The sequence below is a fragment of the Lissotriton vulgaris genome, chromosome 4_1 (genome assembly GCF_964263255.1).
Source record: "Lissotriton vulgaris chromosome 4_1, aLisVul1.2, whole genome shotgun sequence".
NCBI classification, from domain to species: Eukaryota; Metazoa; Chordata; class Amphibia; order Caudata; family Salamandridae; genus Lissotriton; species Lissotriton vulgaris.
The window spans coordinates 1,314,788,486-1,314,809,943 of record NC_141691.1 but is presented as its reverse complement, the minus strand read 5'-3'; positions in this window follow the sequence as shown (position 1 = coordinate 1,314,809,943).

Below are 21,458 nucleotides of genomic sequence, written 5' to 3'. Positions count from 1 at the left end.
GTTAGCTTTCGGAAATATTCGCGCTTAGCTCGAATATCTCCAAAAGTTGGTAATAGGAGATATCGATGTTAGCGACTGTTTCCAGTCGCTAACATCTTGGCACGCCCACTTTGCATGCCATTAGTGATAAATATCACTGACATGCAAAGCGCGGCACAAGATGGTCGCTATCTCCAACTAGCTGTCGCTAACTGGTGTTAGCGACAGCTAGGTAATAGGGAGATAATTTTATCTCCACTTTCTTGGCTTCTAAAGCCAAAAAAGCGGAGATAAACCCCCTTGATAATATGCCCCGTAGTTCTTATACCACACAAGGTGGTGTAATAGAAATGCAAGTCCTAAAAGGGATTTATGATGGCATCCTAGGCCACTTTGGATGGCCCTGATTGTCACAAAAAATCAGGAGTAAAGCAATGCAGCCCAAACTGCAGTGTTGTCTTACTCTGCCCTCTGAAGGTGTTCCATGGGTGTTGCATGCAACTCCCATGGATTTAGACACATTTCCAAATTCCCCAGAACTGGTAGACCTGGGAATGCTCTAGAAAGATATGCCTCTCCTGGGAAGGAGTAATAATATTACTTATCCTTGTTACTTTGTCCTTCAATGTTTGTTGCATTCAGCCGCACACTTGATCCAAAGACCTCAACCACCGCCTTTCCGTCTACCCACCAACCAGACACCTCTGATCTGCCCATCTGGTACTGGACAATATCATACCGCTCCGAAAAACATAGACTGCAGGAAGATCCTTCTCCTACCTCTCTGCAAAGACCTGGAACTCCCTGCCTCTGCACCTCAGGCAATCACTGCCTCAATTCAGGAAGGTCCTCAAGATCTGGCTCTTCAATTTAACTACAGATCCCTCTCAGAGCCTTGAGACCCTTATGGGTGAGTAGTTGCGCTTTATAAGAGCCCTGATTGATTGATTGACTGAGGTGATGGGATATTAGGTAAACATATCCCTTGTCTTATTTCCATTGTTACTACGACACATTCCTACTTCATTGGGGTATTGTATTTTGTTACTGGCCTGTGAGCCTCCTTACTTTGCTATGGAAAGAATGATAAATGTGTATTTTGTCAACTGTGGCCACATGAGGACTTTACATCAATCTCCCGCAGAGAGAGATCACATGTGTAGCGTTTAGAGGTTCTTAACCAATGCAAATGTACCTTCTTTACCTATGCTGTTTTAACATATACACCTGGGGCTAGGCCTTTGCCTATGACAACTGCCACTCATGATCTGTGACAGTATCAGCAACAACATTTGCTCCTGCAAAGGGCTTCCATTCTCCACGCTAGTCCATTGGTGAGGCCCACTACAATGAGAGTTTTGCCTCAGGAACTGATATATTAGCAGATGTCTGTTCCATCAATCCGTGAGTACCATATGAAATACATTTTGCCTTTGTATAACACAGCTAAACTGCTAGCTGTGCTGCACTGCAATTCTTAAGTGCATGAGGACAGGACTGGACCACCAATATATAGATATGTGCCATTTCTTCCCTGTCCCTTTAATGCAGTGAAATGAAACGTATTGGCTTGCTGCATTGATTGATTCATCTTTTGAGTTATGGCCCCATGTTGATCAACAACCCAGACAAAATGATTATATCTTGTTGAGGCCTTCATCTACTTGAGAAGATCTAAGTGACTTGATATTTGCAATCACTTTCACATAGAGACAACACAATGAATGAATTCTAATATTTATTAGTTTATAATTTGTTTTTGTTTATTAGATTTTCTAAGAAGAGCAAACAACAGCACAACACATTGCCAGCATTCAGATAGCATTGGGACAACATTTCTTAAGATTATCAAGTTATGCATCATAAAATTGGCAGGAGTCCAATTGTTATTCAATGTCCCGATTTCAATGCAGTATCTGACTACCCCGAACGAGATTCAGGGTGCAACGGAAAAGGAAAGAAAATGGGGAAGAGGGATATGGGACTTCTTTTTGGCCATCGCGGAAATACTTTTACGTGTCATGCCGGCTGATCCAGTGCCTTTACAGATGATTCATGCAATCTATACACAGTATTTACTCCTCTGCAGCGGGGTATTTGACATGGTCGAGGGGGTGAGATCTAAGGTAACTTTGCAGCGGTTCCCATATATTCTGAAGGCACTCCTGCATGGGCATTAATTCCCTAAAATCAGACAGCTCGTTGTGACAAAACGCAGCATTTTTGACCAATCAATTGCTCGTAGACTACTTCGCACTGTGCTGGAGGGACACATAACAGTTACACAAGCTGCATACCAGACTATAATCGAGTGATACTTTTTCGTGGTGAGGGGTTCACCAGGAACTCCTCCAGCAGGTGGAAAGTTGGTGGCCCTATTGGGAAGGAATCTAAAAGTGTGTGCAATGCTGCTCTGAGCTGGTAATATATCAATCTGTCCAGCACCACAGTATTTTCGTTCTAGAGCGCAGCATCCATGGAAATAAAGGCACCTGGAAATGCTCACCCAATCGTGTTGAGCTGTAGCTTTCGCAATCGTTGGCATACCCCCATCTCTGCAGTAAAGGGCAATGTTGGGTGTCTAGTGAGTGGTATTGAGGGGATAAATAGAGTCTCTAGGCGTGACCTGTGTTTAAGTTCCTGCCACGCCCATACAGCCGACCGTGTTTACCTCAACACCTGGCCTGTTCTTGGTTTATAAAGCGTCATATGTAATGGTACTGGGTCCGCCTAATCACTCTCAGGGGTGGTGTGCTCCATGAATTGAGTCGGATATGCCCAGTAGAGAACAAATTGAGGCAGAGCACAGCTATAGTATAGTTCCACGTCGGGGCACCCAGACCCCCCTGTTCGAATGGAAGCATTTGGATCTCCGACGTCACTCCAGGCTGCCTTTCCCCCCATGCAAGAGATATCAAGTTTGAGCAAAGTCTCCACTTGAATTCAACAGAGAGAGGGAGCAGGAGGTTGACAAAAACACATAAAAACTTGGGGAGTACCATTTTTGCAAAGACAAGACGGCCCGCCAGAGACAATGGGAGCATCCTCCAACTGTTCAGCCTGTTCTCCTGCCAGTCCATGAACTTACAGTAATTGCAACGCCATAGTTTTCAAGGTACACCTAAGCCAGATTCCCAAATATTTCACTAGGATGACTGCCCATTTAATTGGGAATTCTGACTGAAACTTAACGGTGGCAGGAGTGAGCGGGAAGATAGTAGATTTTCCCCAATTCATGGTAGTGCCTGACCGGCCTCCAAAGCAGATAATTTCACGAATTAAGGGGTTCAGGTTCACCGCTGGGTATTTGATGTATAGAGTCACGTCATCAGCCTTTGTGGACACTAGGATCACCCGGGGTTGAAAGCAAGGCTGCGCTGAGCATGGTGCAGTCTAAGTCTAGCCACCAGTGGGTCCATGGCCACCAAAAAAAGGAGGGGAAAGAGTGGGCCCCCCTGTCTCATGCCATGGGCCACTGAAATGGGGGGACACTGTGCCATTGATATGCAATCTTGCCTCTAGGGCAGAGTACAGCACAGCGTTTTTTTTTAATAAAAAAGAGACCAATACAGAAACGGAAGAGGAGTTTGAATAGTTAGAGCCATGCCAAGGTGTCAAAGGCCTTAGTCGCTTCTAGGAAGACTCTATATTATGCGTAGAACATGCTCAGCACAGTAGCATTCATACAGAACACACAAACTGATAAAGAGGGATCCTAGGGCATATTTAGAGACCTAGCATGGACACAACCCCCAAGACTGAACAAAGTATACAAAAAGTGTCCTCGGGTCAAACAAAAAACCAACAACTACCTTTGAGAGACATAAACAAAATGTATGTGTGTCACAATGAAGGAATCCTATTACAGATACGGATACCCATCAGTCACCATTCAATACCGCCCTATTCATCATTTGGGCTTCCTTTGGTTCTTCCCATAGCAGCTCATAAAAGATGTGAATTAGGACCAAGTTGACATGTCCTCCATCTAATTATGAGACCTAAGGTCACCTCATAGATGATAAATGATGGTGTTAAGTGATGGGTAAAGAAGAAATTTCTGCAGTGCATGAAAAGTGTCAAAAAAGTGAGTGACATAAAATTGGGAGTGAGAGAAATACATATTTATTTGGTCGCCCAACTTGCCCAAGATTAAAAACAGTGTGGCAGTTTAAACAAATATCTGCCAAGAATATTAATTGGTCAACATGTTTTGGCAGTTAATCAGGACACTATTATCCTCTGCCTTCGTCAGGACCTAAATAAGTGAAAGGTACTGCATTAAACAAAGATACATTGAAAAGGTTTTTTAAAAAGGATTAAGGAACCTTATCAACTTGGTCCTAATTTACATCTTTTATGAGCTGCTATGGGAAAAACTAAAGGAAGCCCAAATGATGAACAGGGCAGTATCGAATCGTGACTGATGGGTATCCGTATCTGTAATAGGATTCCTTCATTGTGACACACATACATTTTGTTTATGTCTCTCAAAGGTAGTTGTTGTTTTTTTTGTTAGACCCGTGGACTCTTTTTGTATACTGCATATAGACTCATTTTATGAAGGGTCCTGTTGTAACCAAATAAGCCTGGTGCTACAAGTTCAGGGAGGTTTCTGGGACAGGCCCCTTTTGGCAGATCACAAGATATTGAAGAATAGATCTAGTGATTGGAGGGTGGCAGTCGCAGTATATAGTCTCTAAAGAGAAGCCACAGATCAAGTAATTGAAACAAGAAAATATTGTTTTTTACTATCTCCATCCCCTACACAGGAGAAGGGATTTGTGTCTTTTATTGACAACATATATGTTTTAGGAGAGTCAGAATACAGGTCTTGAGAAAGATGGTCTAAGTGAATGTTTTCCATCAAAACATTTGGACGCTCTTCACACAATCCGTGTAACAACTGGAACTACAGATGATAAATAGGGCACATCTTATCGAGTTCCAGTCTTTAATGTGCTGGACACGGAAGTTTATCTTTTTATGACAAATTGTACTGTCTTTGGTGAGCACTCTCTCATGTATTTGTAAGGTTTGTCTTTTTACATTATGTGTGAATTTATTGATACAATGCATATTTTGAAGTTATAACTTTTCCTAAAGCCATTTACCAATGTTTAATGAATCTTTTTAATTTGTGTAAATATACCTGTACTTGTTTTTAATTAGAAGAATAAATTGATAAATTAAAAAATATATATTTTTTCTATTTTTGACCTTGGGTTTACTATTAGATCCCTTTTTGGCTAGTGTGTGTGAGGAATATTAGATGATTGTGTTCTTTTTAAGGAATATGAATTACTGGAAATAACCCAAAGGAAGCTCCTCTTTTCTAATTGAGCATCTAGGAAAACAGCAGCGGTCGGGGGGCAGTGGCCTATTTCTTGCATGTTTGCAACAAAGGTGCGGAGCTTATGAGATGTGCCCATGCCAGGGATTAAGCCACATTGGTAAAGTTTCAGCACCGTGGGCAGAAGAGGGAGCAGTCGGGTGGCCAACAGCTGTGCAAGAATTGTATTTTCATGGTTAATCATCGATAATGGCCTATAGGTGTCTCATAGCTGTAGGTCCTTGTCTGGATTGAGAATAGTTACCATTAACACCTCGCGAAGAGAGGGGGAGTGTTCCCCACTCTAGTGATTTCTCGTACATGTTAAGGAGGTGAGATGTGAAAAGCAGTGGGTATTCCTTGCAGAATACAAATGTGAGTCCATCCAGCTCAGTAGCCTTGTCACCGGGCATGGCCCGGATCACACCAATCACCTCCTGCACTAGGAACGGCTTGTCAAGATATCTACGCTGGCCATCACTTCAATGAATTCAAGAAAGAGAAGCAAATCTAAATGCGCTTTTGATTGACGCACGGCATAAAGCACGGAATAGAACGCAAGCATTTTTGCTTGTACAGCTTCCTGACTGGCAACTGCTCCATTATCACTGTTGCACAGCTCACTAATATATTCACTTGCCCATGGTGTGTTAGGAAGGCCTGCTAGCGTTTTCCCAGCTCAGTCTCCTTTGCCATAGCGACAAGCGTACGTTTCTTTTCCCAGACAGTGTGTCTCTCTGTGAGCTGCCTCCTCAAATTTTGCTATTTTCCCTTTAATTTGCCCTAGGGCAGCTAATTGGTTAGACACTAAATACTCAGAGCAACCGTATCTCCCACTCAAGGTGTTTGAGATCCCTTTAAGTGAGCGCAGGACACTTGCCAACTTGGCGCTGCTATTGCCTCTAATAACATATTTAAATGCCTCCCACAGCATGGAGGGGGAGTCTATTGTTCCGATGTTTATCTTGAAATACTCTAGTATGTCAGATCCGATCACCTGCCAGAAGACCTGTTCCTAAAGCATGCTGGAGGGGAGCCTCTGTGACATCAGGTAGCAAGAGTTCGAGCAGCACCAGGGCATTAACAGAAAGGGTTTGAACAAGGTGAGTGGTGGTATGCACCCATGTGTCTACATCATGTGACATTAGCCAATAATCAATCCTGGACAAGTGCCGATGACTCCAAACATCCACTAGTTCATGGTCTTACATAAGCGCCGGCAACTGATCCCCCGCCAAGGTCGGGCCAGCGAGAGTCACCCGATCTGTCTCCCTAGAGCGTGGTTCTGGGGCCCAGTGACCTCGCCAGTAACCAAACTTCACTGAAGAAATGTGGATTGTCCATATTTTGGCTGTAAACCAATATCAACCTAACTGGTTGTCTCCCCAGCATCCCTCAACCATTATGAATCTTTTTGAAGGTCACATAGCCCGGTGGGCGTGTGCCATTGGAGCCACCTCCTAAGAATGGTAGCTTTGCCTCTAGCATAAATGGAATAGCCAGCTATAAATTTCTCTCCCATCCAGCCCACTCAGGGGCGTGCGCAGCTAGCCCCATCAGGTGCAGTTCCACACCATGTCAGTTGAGAGACATCATAACCAGTGGCACATTTCTACGGTCATTCAAGCATTCCACGTTACTGTTTTAACTGCAGTCACGCTTTTGGCAGTCATGCCCGTGCCTGCTATCACACAATAACTTGTGCGCCGGACTCACAGTGGCACCAAGCTTATGTTGAGGGGAGGTCAGAGAGAGGAATTGAAGGGGGGGGGAAGAAAAAAATTAGAATATTGCAGCCAATCTGATCTTCCTCAGACCATGGAAGCCCACCCCACCCACTACAGCGGCCCAACATGGCTGAAAGGTGTTACCCCTACCCCAAGTAGGCCCTGAGTTGCCAACTGTTAGAAGGAACATGGGACTCATCCCAGGGGGTGGCACTAGGGGCTCGGCAGATCCCAGTGGTTGGATGTTGGGTGGCTGCACGAGGTGCGATCGAGAGGAGATCCATTCAATCATTCGGGCAAACATGTCCAGTTCCTGAGCAGTTAGTGCAAAAGAGGAAGGAAGTTGACCTTGAGAAAAAATCCAGGGGGAAACTTATCTCTGCTGAGCCATTAATAACACAACACCGCAGGCGTTTTGGTGGTCACTCAAATTCTAGGTCATTTTCCTTATGAGGGTCATCTACAGCTGGGCTTTTATCTGCACATGAAGTCAGTTTGGAATGCTGGAGGGTATGTACAAATTTGGCTGTGAGTTTGGGATCCTTGAAGAACGTGGTTTTGCTGGGGTAAAAAATTCAGAGTTTTGCAGGGTAAAGCAGAGAGTACTTGGTGTCTTGTTGCTGCAGCACCCTCTCAACGGGCTTAAACTCTCTCCTGGCAGCCTGAACATTTAAGGTGAAATCGGGGAAAAATGACACCACATTGCTCTGGTATCTCGTGTCCTGCTGCTTCCTGGCTTTGCACAATACAACATCACAGTCCCGATAGTTTAATAGTTGGGCGATTTTTGGTCTGGCCGGGACTCCCAGAGGGGGTTACGGGCCAAGCGATCTGTGAACCCGGTCAACTATGCAGAACGTTGAGAGGGAGTCTCCAAACACACATTAAAGCTTCTCCTCAACATAGTCCTCGACACGGGTTATTGCTGTGGTCTCTGGGATTCTCAGAATTTGCATATTGTTACGTTGTGACCAAGCTTCAAGGTCTTCGTTCTTGCTTTTTAGAACTTCTAGTACTTTATCAACACAAGCAATTTCTCACGAGCAGAGGTACGTTGCTCAACCTTCGCAATACATTTGTCATGATTTGAGACCTTATCTCTGAGCCGGTCTAGGCGGTCTGACATGGAATCAATTTTGAGATCATATATGTTGAGAAGTTGACATGATTTCTGTCTATTTTACCATCAAGTGATATAGTTTAGCTAAAGAAACCAGCCACAATCTGGTCACATCTCCACCGACAGACCGATTTGTGCTGGGCGTCTCCTTCATTGTCGTTATCCTCATCCATTTCCTCTTTATGTAGTGGCTCATAATCTGACAGGACCTTTGTTTTAACACAGATGTTGTGCAATATATCACATAGAAGGATTATTTTACAGACCATGGAATAGTATAACATTCTTCCCCCTGACATATCCAGCCATTTGAACCTGGACTTTTGGACCAACGTCCCCTCCACAACATTCCTCATCTTGCAGTGTGCCATGTTATACCATTTTTTAGACTCCATTTGGGGACAAGTGTAGGAAATGGCCCCATTTTTAGGGTTACCCTTAACCTTTTGCCTTTCTCCTCAGCTTTGTCTGAATTATTTTTGTTGGCTTTAGGACTCTGAACACTTTACCACTGCTAACTAGTGCTGAAGTGCAAGTGCTTCTCCTCTAAACTACGGTAGCATTTGTATATACCTGACTGGCATGTTTAGTTTACATGTATGTCCCTTGTAAAGTGGTATACCACATACCCACGGTCTGTGATGTAAATGCTACTAGTGGTCCTACAGTACTGATTGTGTACCCTCCCAAGTATCTTTTCAAACCTGTCTAAGGCATGCAATTGCAGGGCCGGTGTGCGGTTTACTGCTACTTAGACTTGGCATTGAAAACTACTTGCCAAGCCTAAACTTCCCTTTTATTACACTTACCTCACCCCTTGGGTAGTCCCTATGTGACCCTAAGGTCAGGGTTCTGTGTAACTAAAAGGCAGCACATGCACTTTTAAGATTTACATGTACCTGGCAGTGTCAAACAACAACAAAAAAAAATCAGTGCTGTGAGGCCTACTCCTTCCATAGTATACCCTGGGGATTCCTTAAAATACCCTTTAAGCTATAATTCCTGATTGGAAAGGAGAAGTTGTTTCATGTTTAATATATTTGGAATGGTGGAGATAAATCCTCTTTAGTGATAAAGTTGGGTTTGACATTACCATTTTAGAAACGCCACTTTTAGAAAGTGGACTTTTCTCCGCTCTTAACTTTGCTGTGGGTCCCTTCAGCCTATCTCCAATCCATGTCAGGGCTGGATGACAGCTACACTGTGTGCATTCCTTCTAGACAGCCACAACACAGGAAGGACTGGCTATGAAGGGCAGGTACATCTTAAGGATTTTAGGGGCTCTGGTCCAAAAGTATTTTGGGAGGCCCCCTTTTGGTACTGTTTCAAATTTATGATCCAATTTCAGCTCTTTTATGCAAACGGTGGAACCTGAATTCTATCAGTTTCCAGTCACTGAGCAGCTGATGCACTTGTTCTCTAAGTAAAGGCTACAGTGGTATCATAATTCTACCAGGAATGTTGAAGTGAAAAGGAAAGGAGTTATCACAATGCTGAGGGATGACGCAGTCCCGATATGTGGTGTTTGCGGGTGGTGTAATACTGAAGGTTGAAAGCATCCCAACAAGGCAGCTATGTAAAGGCACTCCTTGACATTAAGGTCATCGATCTATGAGATCTAGGGAAACCGTATTGTCTATTATTCATAGCTCAAATTCTTTAAAAGTGGATGAATCTGTAATTCTGGGATTCAGGAATACACATAATCCCCTAGAAAATGAAGAATCGATATTTCTTCACCTAGATGCAGTTGTAGTTCTTCAGTTCTTGCAGTTTTCCTCCTGCAAATTTTGTTAGGTTTAACATATTGAAAACTGCAGGGGAGAGAACAGTAGTCTTGGTTTGGTCTGTATGTTCAGGGGAACTGAATGAAAACATTAAAAAAAGCAGATTCGGGGAGAATTATCATCTATAATATAAAGACATCATAAACAAAGAGGTGCAACATTTGCTATTTAATAATATCAAAGAAAACATGTGTGGAAAAAATCCTGCAATAAGCATATATTATAAACAGGATCTCAGTACCTTATGAGTGACAAACATCCAAGTTAAAATGAGAGGGGTGGAACTTCTTCCCCACATGTGTGATTTGAGGTTGAGCATTGACTATCACTTAACAATGGTACAACAACAGTAATCTGAGGGAATAAAGGTACATTTCGATTTGGTCTGTAACATGATTTATTAGCTGAATCCAATTTCAGACTAAGGGCCTTATTAGGCAGATAAACACAGCCTGAATTTTGCTTCTCCCCATCAACAGCATGAACATGCTTAGTATTTTACTAGGGTATTTTGGGTGGGAACAGTAGCGGCTGTCGCTCGGGGGCACCAAGGCATCAACCCTCTACCTCCTTCTACCACTACTGCTCGGCATATAACAGATTTTATATAAATACAAATGATCTAATGGGTCATTTGTTTGCATGTAACAGCTGTAATGTTACCTTGACAAGAGAAGAGGGCTCCACTAAATGTATTGTGCATGTGTCCGTTTTTATAGCCGAGCCTCATACATGCACAATAAATATCTGACATGCTGTACTAGCATCTCACAGGGCAGCATTTCAGATAATGGTGCTTCAGGGCTTGTCAATCACCCTCTTGCCCTTTCAGAAGCTGAAGTAGATAAAGAAGGTCTACCCCATTACCTTTAATCCTATTCCAGCTTCTGATTGGTTGGCAGCTCATGGGTCTGCCTCTGACTACAGAAAACAGTTTGGGTTTCAGAAATCATGGTCCTGCCGCATCTAATTGTTTGTGTTTAAAAGTCTGTACGCTGCGAGTGCATGTGCATGTATGTGTGAATGTTATTGTTTGTATGCCTGCAACTATGTGTGTATGCATGTCACCATGTCTGCAATCTAAAAGTCTGGCCTGTGGGCAGTCAAGGACCAGGGAGAGTGCTGAATATGCTTTTGGGTCCCACCTCTCCTCTAAACCACCAACTACCACTGGGTAGGGATGTTAATGTATAGGCAGGATAGTGGTAAGAGGCAAAGGTAGGCCCACTTTAGCGGTTTTAGGGTATATATTCGGTAGTCACAGTGATAGGGTTGGGTTTCAGATATTTGGGACTAGGTAGAGGTAATGGTACTTGATTTTAGGTTGGGCTAGACAAGAGGTTCAAAAAATACAAGGTTGGACGTAGAGGTTCATACTATAGTATGTAGGTACTGGTGGATGTGATTAGGTGAAATGGCATTAGGGTCTTAATGTAAGATGAGACTCAGGAAAAAGAAATTAGCCTAGTTGGAGGAGAAAATTCCCGGGTATATGAAGATGGATCTAGAGAGACGTGGGGTAATACCCTATGTAATCTAACACAGAGAGGGTGGCATTATGGAGGAGGGTTAGATTAGGCCAGTAAAATTCTTCGTAGTGTTATGTTTTAGTTATCATTCGCTGTGCCATTTAATTAGCAGGTGCCATTTTAGTCTGTCCGAAACTGATCTTGTTCATTTCTGGGAAATGCCCTCAAATGTTAAGTTCTGTATCAGTAATGAGCAAACTGTTCATGTCAGTGCAAAGCTTTCTGAGTAGATAGAGACCCTCTCCCACTTGACTTAGACAGGACAGGTAGTAGGAGAAATCTGCACAGGGAAGTGTATAAAGTATTTCCAATATAAATATCCCAATCAGTGCTAATTCTTCAAGGTCACCCTACAACGGCCACCCTATGTTGTAAAATGCAGACAAAAGCCCACATGAAATACAATATACAGCAGTAAGTAACCTGAGCAGATAGCACAAAAGTAGAAGCAACAAATAAACTCCAAATGCCAATCCTTGGTGTATTCTTGTTTTATTCCAAGTTTTTAAGGTATACTTCCATGTTATCCATCTTCTTAACAATTATTGATCAAGCCACAGACCATGCCAACCCAAGTTTCGTCTATACGGCTGAAAGCCATAGACTTCAGCAGGGCTAGAACAAGAATAAAGTGGCCGAATTACATTTCAACAATCAGTTTTCTACAAGCCAGTTTGGCCAGTTAACCAAAAGTTTGCGCTCTTTTCACCAACAGATAAGGGACTCCTTACCTACGAAACCAAACCTGAGGCACCTGGCCATGACGTCCAGCCTGGTGATTTTGTGTTGGTGCGTAATTTCCAGAGGAAGAAATGTCTGGAGCCAAGGTGGAAAGGTTCTAAGCAGGTTCTACTGGTCACTCAAACGCCTGTGAAGGTTGCAGGTCGGAAGAACTGGGTGCATGGCACCCACTGCAAGAAGATACCTTTGCCGTTGCATTATGAAGGGCGAATGTAAACAAAGGCCTAGGTTTTTCCACTTCAGTAATGCCCAGCTGATCTGGACTAGAACGGATAAGGAGAATGATGATGTTTTAAAGAAGGCTGTTCCCCCTGAAAAACGTGCTGTTCAAGAGCATCTATTCTCAGACCCTACAGTGCCTGGGGCTACCAGGTACAATTTACGTCCTCGGACGAGGACCACCGAGTCAAAAGAGAAAACAGATCAGGGATGGACTGTGTAAGGTAGGCTTGTACGGAGTGATAGTACCGACAATTGGTTTAAAAAGAGTCTGCACTATAGCTGTTCGAACATTATTTAGGGGAAAAATATTCTCTGAGATTATACTGTTTGTGTCGGTGAGGGATAAAGCAGGACAAGTTTAGGACAGAGCAAGCTCCACCGCCGGTGCTCAAGAGTGCCATCAAATTGATGGATAAGAGGAGCCTGTACCAGTGAGGCGCTGATGGACACTGGGAACATTTACGTTCTTTAATATTTTGTGTGTTCTTGCTACTTAATCATGCATCCTTTTGGTAGACCAATTGATGAGGAGGATCAGCCACTAATTCTAAGTCCACGTTGTGTAATCTGGTCAATTCGTAGCCAAATTATATGTGTCATAGCCCTGGTAATAGTGGTGATAACAGTATAGGTAGTGTTATGCTTTTTAGAGGATGTATATGATGCACCCAAATTTGATTTAAGTGAACCATTCTCCTTGGTAAGAGACAAGAGGACCATAACGAATATTGTGTTTGTGGCAGCGCATTAGAGGTTCTTTGGGGATGGGACTGCCTGTTATCTTATTGGTTCTGTTGCACGCCTTTAGACAGCATATACTTTGTAACTTGTTAATTACACATATACTCGGCCACCAGATTTCGTGGAAGTTAAAAGGGTATGTTTGGACGTGGTTATCCTGGGCCATGCCTGTACTATAGAAAGCCACAGGGGAGGGTTATCCTGGGTGTGATAATAGTACATATTGTGATAATTTCGATATGGAAGAACAGAATATAAAGCTTATGGGTTGGCATTACAAACAGATTACAGTACCCCGGAAGGCTGGTTAATATCTTGCTTGTGTTCCAATAGTGAATTTTATGGATACCTCCTTGTATATAAATTGTTCAGGAACAATATTGTATAAGCAAACGTTTTCCCTAGAGCATTAATCTGATCCAAATACACTTAGGAAGAGTGTGCGGTACTCAGCAGTGAATTATGATAGGCCGATATATGCACATCCTGGGTTTTATTTCCTGTCTAATGGGACTTATTTAAATGTTCAGAATGGGACTGACAATGTGATGGGTTAACCAAATAATAATGAAAGAGTTTTGTGAAGGAGTCACAGATTTAAATGTCAATAGTTATAGCAATGGAATAATATTTGGTATATTTTGTCTTCCTTATTCACTTTGGGTGGTACAGCTATGGCCAGGGAAGACAAATATGGGGAATATTTTGGATGTAAATAACAGATTCTGTCTAATACCACAGTGGCCTCACTGAGAGACATTACTACCCCATTTAAAAGTATACATGTTTATGTTTATGTTTTATGTTTTGGCGTTTTTTATAGCGCGCAAATACCCTGGGGTGTCTCGGCGCTCACTGATCAGACGATGGCTATGGCAGATTTTAATGTGGGAACAACCAGGTTTTTTATTTCTTCCTAAAGCTAAGGAGCGTTGGGGCAGTTTTGATAGTGAGAGGGAGTGAATTCCATAGTCTGGCTGTGGAGATCACAAAGCATCTGTCACCCCAGTTAGTTTTTTTTTTGTGTGTTGGATTTTGAGCAAATGAGCTGAGGATGAACGAAGGGTTCTGAGGTTTTCAATCGGGCGGAGGCGTCCTTGAGAAACTGCGGGCCTGAGTTGTTGATCGCTTTATAGGCAATGCACAATGCCTTAAAGTTTGTACGGCTCCTGACTGGGAGCCAATGAAGCTGTCAGATGTAGGGAGTGATGGAGGTGAACCTAGGAATGCCCAGTAAGATTCTGGCTGAGGCATTCTGAACTAACTGAAGCCTATTAAGAACTTTTTCCTGTGCATTAAGAAGGAGGGCATTACAATAGTCTGTTCTGGCGAAAACAAGAGTGCTGATCAGAGTCTTACCAGCTGAAGTGGGAAGGTAAGGAAGATGTTTCTTGATCTTCTTCAGAGTGAAGAATGAGGTGGAGACTACGGAGTTGACATGATGGTGAAAGAGCAGTCTGTCATCAAATATGACTCCAAGGGTGCGAACCTTAGTAACAGGTTCTGGTGGAGGTCCCATCTCATTGGGCCACCATAGGGGGACCAGGCGGGTTCCAGTTTCCCGAATGACATGACCTCTGTCTTTTCCGAGTTTAGTTTTAGACAGTTTGAGGACATCCAGAAACTGATGGCAAGCATTCCCTCTTGAAAGTTTGCTGCAACTGTCGGTCCATCTTTATGTACAGATAGCACCAATTGGGTGTAGTCGGGGTAGGTTGTAAGACTAATGCCGTAGGATTTAATCACCCTTGCTAAGTCCGAAACATAAATGTTAAACAGGGTCGGACTTAGCGAGGAGCCCTGTGGTACTCCGCATGGAAGGGAGAACGTGTGGGAGAAGAAAGGGCCCAGTTTTACAGCCTGTGAACGGTTGGCCAGGAAGGAGGTGAGGAGTTCTTTGGCATTGTTTTGGATGCCAATTGCCGAGACACGGTCGATCAGGGTGGCATGATCGGCCGTGTCACAAGCTGCAGATAGATCAAGCAGTATTAATACTGCCGCTCCTCTGTTGTCCAATGTCATTCTTATTTCATCTGCTGCTTTTATTAAAGCTGTTTCAGTTCCGTGTCCCTGCCTAAAACCAAATTGGGTCTCATCCAGTAGGTTATTTTCAACGCTAAATTTGGAAAGCTGTATGTTCATAACTTTTTAGAATATTTTTGTTAGGAAAGGGAGACATGCGATGGGTCTGTAACTGGATGGGGAGGAGGGATCAAGGGTGGGTTTTTTCAAGAGTGGCTTGATGATGGCCTTTTTCCAGACAGAGGGGTATGAGCCGGTAGTGAACATAGTATTACATATATTAGTCAAAGCAGGGGAGATGGCGTCCGGGATAAGGTTGAGGATGGAAGGAGGACATGGGTCCAGGGGTGATCCTGATTTGGTGCTGGAGATTAGGCGAGAGATTTGTTCCTCAGTGACATATTTGAAATTACAGAAGGAAGGAACGTTGATAGCTGGAGATTGTTTAACTATGATGGTTGAAGGAGGTTCGTGAAGAAAGGCTGAGAAAATAGAAGTAACCTTGTCTTTAAAAAAATCTGCAAGGGAATTGCAGAGGGATTGGGTTGTGTCAGAAGGGGGGCAGGGGGGTTTGAGAGATGATTATCCACTTGAAACAGTTTTCTTGCAGAGATTTTAGCCTGAATAATTTGGGAAGTGTAATAAATCGTTTTTTCTGAAGTGATGAGGTCTTTGTATTTGGATAGGGCGCTTTTGTATGAGATTTTATCAGTAGGGTTATAGTACCTGCGCCAGTGTCTTTCCAGATTTCTGCAGTGTTGTTTCTGAAGACGTAGGGATTCAGAGAACCATGGGGCAGAAGGAGATTTTCGGTTGTGATGAGTAGTTTTAGGGGGTGCTAGCTTGGAGCAAGCCATGTCCAAGATGTTGAGGTAGTTGCTGGAGGCTAGTGATGGATCTGGTTCTATTGTATTGATGCCATCGGTCAGCATAGAGGCAAGATGGACAGTATCAATGTTTTTCCAGTCTCTTGATGAGATAGGAGATGATGGTCTGATTAGAGATGGAGGGGACTTGATTTTTATAGAGAAACAGACTGCTAAGTGGTCTGTCCAAATGAGAGGGATAGGATAGGAAATCAAAATGTCAGGGTTGTTGGTAAATATCCCATCAAGGGTATGACCTGCCTTGTGGGTGGGCTGAGTAACAATTTGATGAAATCCTGCTGCTGAGATATCACTGATCGGGGCGATGGTGTCGTTGTCACTTGGAGATTCTAGATGGAAATTGAAATCTCCTAATATGGTATATTGAGGTGCTCCAGCTGTAACTTCAATTAGGTTATCAAGACTGTTAAGGAAGTTAGATCTAGACCCAGGAGGGCGGTAGAGCAGAGTGCCTGCGAATGACTAATTGCCAATGAGGCTAATAGAGAAGGAAAAGGCTTCAAAATCTTTGTATTTAAGATCAGTGGTTTTAACTTTGTAGCAGTTTCTATGGATAATGGCAATACCACTACCCTTTTTTTTAATTCTGTCAAGTCTGTGAGCACAGTAGTCTTCAGGGAGGGATGATTTGAAGTCAGGACCGGAGCCGTTGTCACCCCAAGTCTCAGTAATAAACATTAAGTCGAGATTGTGTGACACAATAAACTCCAAGATTTTGAGTTTGTGTTTAGGGAGGGAGCGTACGTTGATGAGTGCTGCTAAAACCTGTTTAGTGATATTAGCAGGGGGGGTGTGGTTAATACAAGTAGGGCATTTGTGAGGACCTATCAGAGGGTCCGTGTATAACAAATGTGGTGCAGAATGCAGTAGGTTGGCCGGAGGGTTAAGTTCTAGAAGTTGAGAGGAGGTATATTTAACCAAGGTAGGGGCTGACTGGGGCCGAGGTACGAATGGGCCAGGGGGGGTGGCCCTGGGCCCTTTTTTGGCACGGACGAGCGCAGACAGGCTTGCCTTAGGCGCGCCTTCGGTGTGCAAACGGCGCGCCCGCTGCGCTCGTCCGCTGCGCGTCCGGTAGGTGCACATGATTTATAGGCGAGTGGGGGTGTTGGGAGGGGGCAAGGCCAGCAATAGTGGGCGTGTCCTGGGGAGTCCCAGAAAATGGCAGCAAGACGTAGTTTCTAACCCGCGGCAGCGATAAATCCGCTGTGCGGGGGATGCCTGGTGAGTGATGAACAAATGATAAGTGCCCAGGGAGGGGATCGGTAAGTTAAAAACACAAAATTATGCAAGTTTTTAAAATCTGCGAGCTATCGCTTCTCCTGGCTTCCGCCTCAGGAGATTACTATCAGTGTCAGGCGCTTGTAGTCAGTGCGCGTTTAAGTAGCCTTGGCGAAGGGGGCATGGCCAGCAATAGTGGGCGTGTCCTTGGGAGTCCCAGGGAATGGCTGCAAGACATAGTTTCTAACCCGCGGCAGCGATAAATCCGCTGTGCGGGGGATGCCTGGTGAGTGATGAACAAATGATAGATGCCCAGGGAGGGGATCAGTAAGTTAAAAACACAAAAATTATACAAGTTTTTAAAAACTGCGAGCTATCGCTTCTCCCGGCTTCCGCCTCAGGAGGTTACTATCAGTGTCAGGCGCTTGTAGTCAGCGCATGTTTAAGTAGCCTTGGTGAAGGGGGCGTGGCCAGCATTAATGGGCGTGTCCTGGGGAGTCCCAGGAAATGGCGGTAAGACGTAGTTTCTAACCCGCGGCAGCGATAAATCCGCTGTGCGGGGGATGCCTGGTGAGTGATGAACAAATGATAAGTGCCCAGGGAGGGGATCGGTTAATTAAAAACACAAAATTATGCAAGTTTTTAAAATCTGCGAGCTATCGCTTCTCCCAGCTTCCGCCTCAGGAGGTTACTATCAGTGTCAGGCGCTTGTAGTCAGCGCGCGTTTAAGTAGCCTTGGCGAAAGGTGCTTGGCCAGCAATAGTATGCGTGTCCTGGGGAGTCCCAGAAAATGGCAGCAAGACGTAGTTTCTAACCCACGGCGGCGATAAATCCGCTGTGCAGGGGATGCCTGGTGAATGATGACCAAATGATAAGTTCCCAGGGAGGGGGTCGGTAAGTTAAAAACACAAAAATTATACACGTTTTTAAAATCTGCGAGCTATCGCTACTCCCGGCTTCCGCCTCAGGAGGTTACTATCAGTGTCAGGCGCTTGTAGTCAGCACATGTTTAAGTAGCCTTGGCGAAGGGGGCGTGGCCAGCAATAGTGGGCGTGTCCTGGGGAGTCCCAGGAAATGGCGGCAAGACGTAGTTTCTAACCCGCGGCAGCGATAAATCCGCTGTGCGGGGGATGCCTGGTGAGTGATAAACAAATGATAAGTGCCCAGGGTGGGGATCGGTAAGTTAAAAACACAAAATTATGCAAGTTTTTAAAATCTGCGAGCTATCGCTTCTCCCGGCTTTCGCCTCAGGAGGTTACTATCAGTGTCAGGCGCTTGTAGTCAGCACGCGTTTAAGTAGCCTTGGCATGGCCAGCAATAGTGGATGTGTCCTGGGGAGTCCCAGGAAATGGTGCCAAGACGTAGTTTCTAACCCGCGGCAGAGATAAATCCGCTGTGCGGGGGATGCCTGGTGAGTGATGAACAAATGATAAGTGCCCAGGTAGGGGATCGGTAAGTTAAAAACACAAAATATGCAAGTTTTTAAAATCTGCGAGCTATCGCTTCTCCCGGCTTCCGCCTCAGGAGGTTACTATCAGTGTCTACATGTGTATTCTGAACAGACTGGGTATGCTGGACATTTTATCTTAGCTAAGTCCGGTGGAGTTTGTGCTTTAATTGGCAATCAGCATGTTATGGCGATAGAAAACTTAGAGAAAAAGATTACACAACCTATTCTGGACATCATCAAAAATGTCAGGGGCATGGAAAACTGGAATTGGAGCTGGTCCCTTTTTGGTAGTTGGGGTTTTTCAGCAATTGATTTATCTTATAGTGTTATTGGTGTTATGGTGTGTTCTTACTCAGTGTCTTCCTCTGTGTTGCTCTAATTGTGCTTCTGTTCTCATGTCCAAACAGAAAATATCAGCTTCTGTTACTAATGCCGCAATGAAGCTGCAGAATGATATTAACGACTTAATGCATATTGATGAAGGAATATTTGAAGATTCCTCTCTGCTTAATGTATCCCCCTTCAAGGATTATTCAATGGAATGCTCATAATTTCACTTTATACATATTTTTTCTTTTTATGCTTCACTGAATTTTCAATATGTTATTGTTGTTTTAGTATTATTGTATTTGTATATTAATTTTATTTCTTTTTGCACTTTATAAAATGTTTTTAGCTCATGCTAAAAGGAGGGTCTGTCAGATTAGGCCCTTAAAATGCTTCTTAGTGTCATGTTTTAATTAGCATTCGCTGCGCCATTTTTTTTAACATGCACCATTTTAGGCTGTTCCGGACTGATCTTGTTCATTTCTGGGAAATGCTCTCTGTTAAGTTTTGTTTCTCTAAAGTTAAGTTCTTCATCAGTAATGAGCAAACTGTTCATATCAGCGCATAGCTTTCTTAGTAGATAGAGGTTCTCTCCCACTTGTCTGGTGGCTTGCCCAGGGTGAAACGACCTTGGACTATGTTAGGTTGCGCAAGATACGAGAACTGAAACTTTTTTTGTATTTCGCTGTTTATTCGCATCTGCCTGGAAAATTCCACTGTGGGCGTGTCTTTGCCAGAGTATGAAACGTACATAATGTTTCTCTATGCTTGCTGATTTTAGTTCCCTCTGTATCACTACTAGTGATTGTACAGATGGGGCTCCTCTCTTAATGTATATGAATAAACAGTTATTGGTTTGTTTTCTCCACTAGCTGACTGACTCTTTATTTGGTACGGAAGGCTGAGAGGTGGTCAGGGCTGACCCGTGTGGCACTAAGCGGGTCACTTTCTGCGGGATGCAGTGTACAGGGCTATCCTTTGTGAATGTTAATGTAGTAAACTGGGATGCTTGCAGATGCCCCCCACTTTTGGCCTTTATTGGAACTGCTAGTGCTGTGGTGATTGATCTGAAAGTGTGCAGGGTCCTGCTAAACAGGCCCGCACCAGTGCTCTATCCATAAAAGGGTAAATGTGAATTTGTTCATCCAATTGGCAATTACTTTTACACCTCTATGAGGCCCTAGTATATGGTACCAGTGATGTAAAAGGGGTACCAGGGCTGCTGCACTTATTGTGCAGCAGCCCTGCACGAGCATCTTGCCTTAATAATGCATACAACAATGGTTTAGAATTAAATATTTTCAATCATCTTAGATTTAAGGCAAACTCTTGTGATAAACTAAAAACATTGTGGAATTTTCTGATGAGTGTTTCATAGAAGTGCTTTAGCAAGGAGGCAATAAACACGCGTTTGATACATGAGCTTTTGTAATAATTAGATGTGCATTTTTAGTTATGTGTGTAGTTTTTTCTGTAATTTCTTTTAGCAAATACATGACCCTACCTACTCGTGCTCGCCCCATCCCATATTTATAATTACGCTGCGAAACCTGTGCCTTCTTCATACAAACGAAACATTTTCTGCAGTCATTTTCTTTTTTCTTAAGGAATAGAGTCGAATGATTTTGAAATGTTGATGAAGGGAGACACCTAATGGTCAGCATTAGTATTATAAACAATGTTTAAACATTTTGCACAGAACGATTTTGCAGGAGCAGTCCGTGCATGGCCGAATTCTCAATTTCTTACACGTACTTCATTTAGCAAGAGGCTTGTTAGTGAGAAAGAGCATAGAAACACAATTTCCAAAGACATGCTTTTGAGCATTTCAGTGTCTGATTTAAATGGATGTTGAAAAGTAACTCATTGATCTTGACTGAAACCTAATGGAAAATACAATAGCATAGAAGTAGGATGGCACCATTTTTATCCTGTCTTCTCTCTAGCCAATTTGGAAATCAAAGGGCTCATTTATGAGCTTTGTGACGCATTGCAGTGTAGCAAGTCACCATGCTGAGCTGCACTGCATGAAAAGGAAAAGGCAGGAATATGCCGTATTTAATGGAATACTGCACAATCCTGTCCTTTCACATGCACTAGCACAAAGTGGGCTACCTAGCACAAATGCGTTGCATGCAGGATTGTTTTTGTGCAGGAAGGAACACCTTTCTTCACCGCAAACAATCCTGGGGTGCATATTCCTCTGTCTATGTGTGCTGCAGAATGCAGCATGCATAGAAAGAAGAAGAAGCAAGGAGAAATCAAGATATTTCTCCTCGTTAGATTTTGGCGCATTCCCAGGTTTACAAGTTCTTGTAAATGGTAGGGTGTTGAAATATCGATTACTAAAATATAGTTGACATAAATATAGTTGTA